Genomic DNA, 7,843 nt, shown 5'->3' on the forward strand with positions numbered 1-7,843 from the left:
GCCGGCACTTCATCTTAAGATTGACGGAAACGTCTTCTTCCACTTAAGGCACATCGCCGGAAGGCGTAGAATAAATCTAGGAATATGTGAGCACCAATGTAGTCGGGGACTTGAACTCTGATGAGCTTGCGATACCACTGTTCTTCTAACCATCCAACCACAGATTGATTCGCTCCATAAAGTTCCATTGGAGCCAAAGAATCCCTAGTTTTCTTGTTGTGTATATAGTGGGTCATGTTTTAGGTCCGACTAGGTTTACAAGAAAAATTGTCAACAATTCATTATGATTATGCAACAACCATTAGAGACGGTGATGTTTGGTAGTGGAGAAGGTTGGGTTTCAAAGAGTTTCTCTTTTATTGACGGTCGGCACACCCTAGGGCACATGTCACTGGTAACTTGTCAATACGAATGACGTTTGCTAGACTGTGAACATCAGTGGTAATCCATTACTGGTGATGTGCGATGAACCTCGCATCATAGGTATGACACAGATTATACGGCCAGTTGCGCACGCCACTTCCACACCACTGGCAAGGCTCGACACAAAGAACAATCTAGAGTGGCGCCCTACCCAATAATTATCTTCCCATTTTCATTCTTATCCATTCTGCCTCGATCCCCAAACCCTAAAGGCACCACCCTTATTCTATGTAACGATCATCAAGCCAATGATTTTCTTGTCACGCGCGCTCCTTTTGGACCGGTGTCTGGCATTCGTCTTCGATGGTTCGGCTCCTTGTCATCTCAGTGGAGACTTGTGTGATCTCATATTAGGCGAGATCAATAAGATTGATCTTTTTGGAAAAAAAAATACATGTCCAAACACTTTCAAAAAAAAACTTATACACATCAATATTTGATGTATAATCTCAAAAAGTTAGTTCCTAATTAAACCTACATCAATAGAAACAAAAAATATATAATTGGACGTGAATAGTGTCAAAGCTGCCACTATTCACATTTGAATTTGTCATATTTGAATCTCTAATTGTACATCGAGTTTTGAGCTGATTTTTTTCAGAGTTGTAGACATACACCCTAGGAATGTCGTCGAATAATTTTAGATTTTTTTATATGTACAGTTACTTTGGTATAGTCACAAAGGTAACTGTTGAATCGGCACTAGTTACGAAAGGGGAAATAGCTCAGGTGGTTATTAGAGTATATTGTCGAATAATTTTAGATTTTTTCATTATTTGATGGTGATGATCCTACATTCAATCAAACAGATTGAAAATTTCAACCAATGGTGCGCTGATCTTCTCCTCCTGCCTCCTAAGCTCTGCCACAAAATTAAAAGGAGAAACAGCTACACGAATTTAGTTTGAGTAGGGTGTTCTTTGCTGGTGTGTTAGGAGAAGACAGCTTACCATTTTCAGAGTTGGGACCTCCGTGTTCGCAGCTTCGCCTCCACTGAGGCTTGCTTCCTGTTTTCCTTCTCCCAAAGAAGAGGATAGAGGAGGAGTGGAGGACACCATCTGAATCATTGCATTTGTGTCACCTATTCTCTACTCTGCAATGCATAGGTTAATGTAACATCCACGATGCGGTTATATCTCCCACGTGTCGGAGCACAACTTAGAGGCATAACTGCATAGTAAGCATGTCGCAAGAGGGGTAATCTTTACACATCCCAAGTACTGAATAAGTTAGAGATAAAGAGTTGGCTTACAATTGCCACTTCACACAATACATAAAAATATAGCATTACATCATCCAGAATACAATCAAGGTCCGACTATGGAACCAAAATAAAGACAACCCCAAATGCATAAGATCCCCGATCGCCCCAACTGGGCTCCACTACTGATCGTCTGGAAAAGAAACATAGTAACGTCCTGAATCCTCGTCGAACTCCCACTTGAGTTCGGTTGCATCCCCTGAAATGGCATCATCGGCACCTGCATCTGGTTTTGGAAGTAATCTGTATGTCACGGGGAATCAATAAACTCACACCCTCGCGATCAAGACTATTTAAGCTTAAGGTAGGGAAAAGGGGGGTAGTGAGGTGGAGCTGCAGCAAGCACTAGCATATATGGTGGCTATCTTACGCAAATGAGAGCGAGAAGAGAAGCAAGATATGATCGATAAGCTATCATGATCAAGAAGCAATCCTGAACTACTTACGTTCAAGCATAACACGAGACCGTGTTCTTTTCCCGGACTCCGCCGAAAAGAGACCATCACGGCTACACACGCTGTTGATTCATTTTAGTTAAGTTAAGTGTCAGGTTTTCTACAACCGCATATTAACAAATTCCCATCTGCCCATAACCGCGGGCACGGCTTTCGAAAGTTCAAATCCCTACAGGGGTGTCCCAACTTAGCCCATCACAAGCTCTCACGGTCAACGAAGGATATTCCTTCTCCCAGGACGACCCGATCAGACTCGGAGTCCCGGTTACAAGACATCTCGACAATGGTAAAACAAGACCAGCAAAGCCGCCCGATGTGCCGACAAATCCCAATAGGAGTCACACGTATCTCGTTCTCAGGGCACACCGGATAGGTCAAGCTATGAGTAAAACCAACCCTCGAGTTGCCCCGAGGTGGCCTCGCAGGCTGCCCGTTTCGGACCAACACTCAGAGGAGCACTGGGCCGGGGGGGGGTTTAAATAAAGATGACCCTCAGGCTCGTGAAAACCCAAGGGAAGGTTATAGGTTGTTAGGCAAATGTAAAACAAAGGTTGGGCCTTGCCGGAGGAGTTTTATTCAAGGCGAACTGTCAAGGGGTTCCCATTATAACCCAATCGTGTAACGAACACAAAATCAAGGAACATAACACTGGTATGACGGAAACTAGGGCGGCAAGAGTGGAACAAAACACCAGGCATAAGGCGGAGCCTTCCAGCCTTTACCAAGTATATAGGTGCATTAAAGTAAATAAGATATAATAATGATATCCCAACAATAATCATGTTCCAACAAGGAACAAACTCCAATCTTCACCTGCAACTAGCAACGCTATAAGAGGGGCTGAGCAAAGCGGTAACATAGCCAAACAACGGTTTGCTAGGACAAGGTGGGTTAGAGGCTTGACATGGCAATATGGGAGGCATGATAAAGCATGTGGTAGGTATCGTGGCATAGCAATAGAGCGAGCAACTAGCAAGCAAAGATAGACATGATTTCGAGGGTATGGTCATCTTGCCTACAAAGTTCTCCGAGTTGACGTAAGCTTGATCCTCGTAAGCGTACTCAACGGGTTCCTCGATCAAGAACTCGTCTCCCGGCTCTACCCAAAGCAAGAACACAAGCACAAGAACACAAGCAAAGGAAAACACAATCAACCATGATGCAATGCGCAAGCAACATGATGCAAAACATGGTATGATATGCGGGATGTAATATACAATGCATATCCGTGCTCCAGAAGTAAAATATTGAACCAGGCCTCAACTTGGCAAACCAAGAGTGCCGCTGGAAAGATGAGTTGATTTCGGTCGAAAACGATATAAAGATCACCGGAATCGGATGCACGGTTTGCAAATGGCAAGCAAGACAAGAATGGCACAATTCTGCAATTAACAGCACGATGCCATCTATATTGCAACAAGAAACTAAGCTACTGCACTTCAACATAGCAACAAAGCACATGCCAGTGATGTAATCAAGATGCTTGACAAAAGATGAACACTGAGCTACGACTAAAACACGTAATAGCAGGTTCAAACAAGCATGGCAAAAGTGCAAAAGATATCAGTATCACAGACTTAGTGAAAATACTAACATGTCAGGATTTTAACATCAGGAAGCAATGTTTAGAGCAAGATAACAACATGCTACAGGAACAGAACATAGCAAACAAAGGCATGACATGAATCTACTCAAATCATATAACAAAAGTCCCTTACTGACCATAAGCCAAAAAGGATCAGAAGATATGATGGCACTCATGTAAACATAGCAAGTTTCGTTAACAGATTCAGACTTAGCACAAAACTGGACATGGCAAAAACAGAGTTACGTAGGCATGTTTGTGAGCTCGATGCACTCATCACAAGGCATTGCATGACAAACTAAGCATACACCCAGCAAGAAGACATGATCAAGAAGCTAAATATGGCAAGAACCATCTCATAGCATGCATGGATCAACTACAACAACCTTGGCAAAATTGATTAACACGTAAACAATCTGTCAGGAACATTTTATAGCAAAAGTAGAGCAAGATCGAGTCATGCTACGGTACTCCATAAATGCAAACAAAGACATGGATGGATAGAGCATAACCATATGCTCAAATCATCCTTACTGGACATGCTCAAAAAAAGCATGGATCACTCTGTAGCAACAAGAATACATGGCATAAAAATAACAACAGGAACATGACTTAGTGAAATTCTAAGTCCATGAAATCAACAACATCACGAGAGCTACTTTGCATGCTTGTGCTAGTCACCATATTGATCATAAAAATATATGGCATACACCCCTGTAAAGATGGAATGGCATAGCCCAAAACACATGTAGAGCTCAAGTCCATAGGAGGCACACAATAATCATGACAAAAATGACAAATGCTCATAATCTGATAAGAATCAGGAACTAACATTTTATAGCACTCTTGCAACAGCATTTTAGGCATCAAGATGGACTCAAACAAGTATGGTGCAATATAACAAAATGAAGAGCACATCCTAACGAATATTTTGATATATGGCACGCCCAAAGCGGAGCTACGAGCACATAGTTATGGCATGAAGAAAAGTGCTTGAAAAAAAAGGAACTAAGGACTTAGAGAAAATTGGAGAGTCAACCTCTCACAGATCTAGGGTTCCTCGCGCGGATCCTGGGGCTCGCTAGAGAAACTTGCCGAAAAAGGACGCCGGAGAGGACACCGGTGGTCGGGGCGGCGAGATCCGGGCGGCTCCTACCCGTATCCGGCCGGAATAGGCGCCTGCGACGGCGGGGAACGGCGGGGAGCGAGGCGCGGCCGGCAACGGCGGAGCCGGCGAGGAGGCGGCGGCCGGCGTGGAGGCGAAGGCGGCGGCGCGACTCTGCGGGCGGCGCGGGGAGGCGAGGCGGCGGCGGGGCGCTCGGGCCCGGGGCGGACGGCGCGGGCCTGCCCTGGGCCAGGCGGGCCGGCGGCGGTGGGAGGGCGCAATGAGGACACGTGGCACGTGTGGATTGGGCGCGGGCGACGACGGACGTGTCCGGCGCCGGCGGACGCATCCGGTGGCGTCGGGAGGAGCTAGACTAGGGTTTTGGACCCGAAATTTCGGAGGGGTGCACATATTTATAGGTATAGGGAGCTAGGAGAGTTCAAATGGAGTGCGGTTTTCGGCCACGCGATCATGATCGAACGGCTGAGAGGATGGAGGGGGTTTGGATGGGTTTTGGGCCACTTTGGAGGAGTGTTTGGGATGCAACACACACAAGGCCTTTACGGTTCCTCGGTTAACCGTTGGAGTATCAAACGAACTCCAAATGGCACGAAACTTGACAGGCGGACTACGGGTGGTGTACCAAGGCCACTTGGCAAATCTCGGTCCACTCCGAGAATGTTTAGCACCTGCTCACGAAAAGATGCAAAAGGGGGCGCCGGAGGACATAGGAGTGCCGGATTGCAAAACGGACAACGGGGAAAATGCTCGGATGCATGAGATGAACACGTATGCAAATGCGATGCACATGATGACATGATATGAGATGCATGACATGGACAAAATGCAAAACGAAGACAAAACCCAACCATGAGGGAATATCATAACTTAGAGCCGAAATGGCAAGAGTTGGAATACAAATATGGCAAATTACATCTGAGGCGTTACAGTTAATCTAAGACAAACCTATACTTTGTCACATTACTATGTAAGATGACCATTAATATTTCTTCAGACAATCTTATTACTATGCACGCACTAATTAGTGTTAAATCTTTGATAACCTTTAATTGCAGGATATTAGTTTTAGGATAAACATTTTAGAAAACAATGTGCAAAAATTTGTGGTGAATGGCTCACACAATTGTTTATTACTACTAGCAAAAAGGCCCGTGCGTTGCAACGGGAGGAAAAAATCCTCTCATATCTCTAGCTGGGTCAGTTGGAAAAATTGTGTGTGGACAGTTGGTAGGTTATGAGATCGAACCCTCCCATCGGCAATTTTATTTTTTTACCAGCTCTCCAGACCTGGGCCACACTACGCCGCCAGGTGGGCTTCCTCCGTTGGGCCAAAACAGGTGGCAACTAATGAAACCAAATAGCGTACGTGAAATTAATTGAAGCGGAATCAAAGGAAGCGGGATGAAACCAAGAATATCACCTCCCTTTAATAGTAGGTATAGATTTGTCGCTATACATTATTTTCCAGTTTTGTGCACACCCCTTCAACAAGTATTTTGGAGCATATGTCCCACTGCAACGCGCGGGTAATTATCTAGTTCTTAGAGTTCTAAGTAGTTTGATATGACCTCTAGACACCCTTATGAGTAGTTGCTATCAATCTTGCAAAGTTTTGTTGACAAAAAATTTGTGACCCAAAAATTTCATAAAATTGTACACAAATAAATGTATCTTTTTGGAAGGTGGTCTTCGAGGAGGAGGTCCTCGAAGGCATCATCGAGCATCAGCTCGATATGACGGTCTTATGTTGAGCCAAGTGCAAACTCGATGCGGGATGCCGCTATCAAATCATGCTTATGGCCATGTAACCAGTTCATGGTTAGTGCAGGTATCAAGGAAGAATTTGAGGAGTACATTCACAACACCGAGCTTTCTCCTTTTATCGAAGATAAGTGCACCCAGCATTTCAGTATCACCCTCGTGAGTCTAGAGTTTCATTTAGCCTTTATGATCTTCCCTTTACCATGTCGTCAGACGTGTTCTGTGATGCGTGCAAAATTTTGTATTGGGGTTCGCTGGACTAACTACCAAGATCTGAGTATGAGTCGTTTTTAACTAGTCTCTATTACGGTGAGGATAGAGGAGCAACTCAAGGTAGAATAAAAAGTATTCATTTTTCATCCATCCATTACTTTGCACGCTTTAGTGGCAAATGCATCATGGACGAGCAAGATTGCAGCACACTATGTGCCCCTGACTTGAGCCTCATATACACTGCCCTGACAGGAATTAAACGTTATAGTCTTCGAGCGATTGTTGCACGTAGATTGCAACACAATGCTTCTAGTGTTTACTTTTATGGTGGAATTTACTCTTCCTTAGCTAAAAGTTGGGTGTGTCACCTTGGCCTAACGATCCTATTCTACCTATCCAGTACTTAGACTTTGAGGCCATGAAGCGCCATAAGTTTCTTAAGGGCACAATCACTAATTATACTTACAACTTGAGGTTCAATTCTCTTAAGGGCATAAGTTTCTTAAGTTCTAGAGTTAAACTTAAGAAAAAATTCCATGATGACTTATGAAAGGACTCTTTTGGAATAGCAGAGGTCTAGCAGACTTGGCTAAACAAAGATTCTTAGCAGAGACAACATTAGAGCATCACTTGGATTTTGTTGCACTTTTGGAAACTGGACGAGATAATTTCACATCCCAATTCCTTCAAACCCTCTCCAGTGGTATCGATTTTGATTGGCACATTTTACCACCTAGAGGAAGATCCGGCGGGATTTTACTAGGAGTACGGTGTGAGATGTTAGAGGTGCTTAATGTGGTGCACGGAGACTTTTCAGTTAAATTCAGGGTGAGATCAAAATTGGATGGATTCCGATGGTCGCTAGTTGTGGTATATGGGGCAGCGCAACCTGAATTTAAACTTGATTTTCTTGCCGATTTAGTGTGGATTTGTGGAGATGAAAATCTGCCACTACTAGTGGGGGGGATTTTTAATATCATCCAGAGAAGGGAAGAAAAGAATAATGACAATTTCGATGG

This window comes from Triticum aestivum, chromosome 6A, assembly GCF_018294505.1.
Source record: "Triticum aestivum cultivar Chinese Spring chromosome 6A, IWGSC CS RefSeq v2.1, whole genome shotgun sequence".
NCBI classification, from domain to species: Eukaryota; Viridiplantae; Streptophyta; class Magnoliopsida; order Poales; family Poaceae; genus Triticum; species Triticum aestivum.